The following is a 400-nucleotide window of genomic DNA, read 5'->3' as shown; positions in this document are numbered from 1 at the left end:
TTTATGTGAAATGTCCGTTGACTCATCAACTAGTATTCCAAAATAATCACCATCCAAGTATTTGATGATGGATTTAATTGTTTCTTTAGTACAAACATCCACAATCTCTTTTTGAATTGTTGAACAAATCATCATATCATTTTTTGGAGCATGTTGTAATATCACCTTTTCCACATCCGGACGATTAACCCCATGAAATTTCAAAAGTTCAAGAAAAAGACCTTTGTAATCGAAATCTTCACTCTCATCATGACCACGAAATGGCATTCCATTTCTTAGGAGAAACCTTACCACATCGATTGAGGCATTTAAACGAATTCGATAATCACTTTTTGTTTTTTCACTTTGCTTGTGAAGAGAAGATTGAATTGATTGACGTTGATTCGCAAAATCAAGCATC

The 400-nt window shown here is 33.5% G+C and overlaps 1 protein-coding gene across 1 annotated transcript in view; it reads right to left on the bottom strand.

The window, feature by feature from the left end:
• LOC107058618 (retrovirus-related Pol polyprotein from transposon TNT 1-94) overlaps positions 1 to 400 on the bottom strand; it is an 11526-nt gene that overhangs the window by 2354 nt on the left and 8772 nt on the right.

Source organism: Solanum tuberosum, unplaced genomic scaffold (assembly GCF_000226075.1).
Source record: "Solanum tuberosum cultivar DM 1-3 516 R44 unplaced genomic scaffold, SolTub_3.0 scf00574, whole genome shotgun sequence".
In the NCBI taxonomy this organism is placed as follows: Eukaryota; Viridiplantae; Streptophyta; class Magnoliopsida; order Solanales; family Solanaceae; genus Solanum; species Solanum tuberosum.
The sequence above is the reverse complement of the archived record's forward strand: the minus strand, read 5'-3'. Positions and strand labels throughout refer to the sequence as shown.